This window comes from Nanorana parkeri, unplaced genomic scaffold (assembly GCF_000935625.1).
Source record: "Nanorana parkeri isolate BGI_ZX_2015 unplaced genomic scaffold, ASM93562v1 scaffold66, whole genome shotgun sequence".
Taxonomy (NCBI): domain Eukaryota; kingdom Metazoa; phylum Chordata; class Amphibia; order Anura; family Dicroglossidae; genus Nanorana; species Nanorana parkeri.
Genome location: NW_017306334.1, coordinates 187,753 through 188,065, shown reverse-complemented (window position 1 = coordinate 188,065; position 313 = coordinate 187,753).

Sequence of the window (313 nt, the reverse complement as noted above, 5' to 3'; positions counted from 1 at the left end):
GGGGCATTTTGACAAGTACTTGTCAAAATGCCCTGTATCGGGCCCGATTCCGATGCTAGCATCGGTATCGGGACATCCCTACTTTTAATAATAATAATACATCATGTCAGAGAAATTTTACATATATTTCACAATAACCACAGATCAGAAACAAACATTACACATCATCAGGGTTTCTGCAGACATCTGGAAGAATAATTCTAGAGAGGAGATCATAAAGAAGAAATGGAGAAAAAGCAAACTAAAACAGAGCTGATGCAGACGAGTTGAGACGCTCAGCCCAATGATCTCCGGCAGCGCAGGAGTTACACCG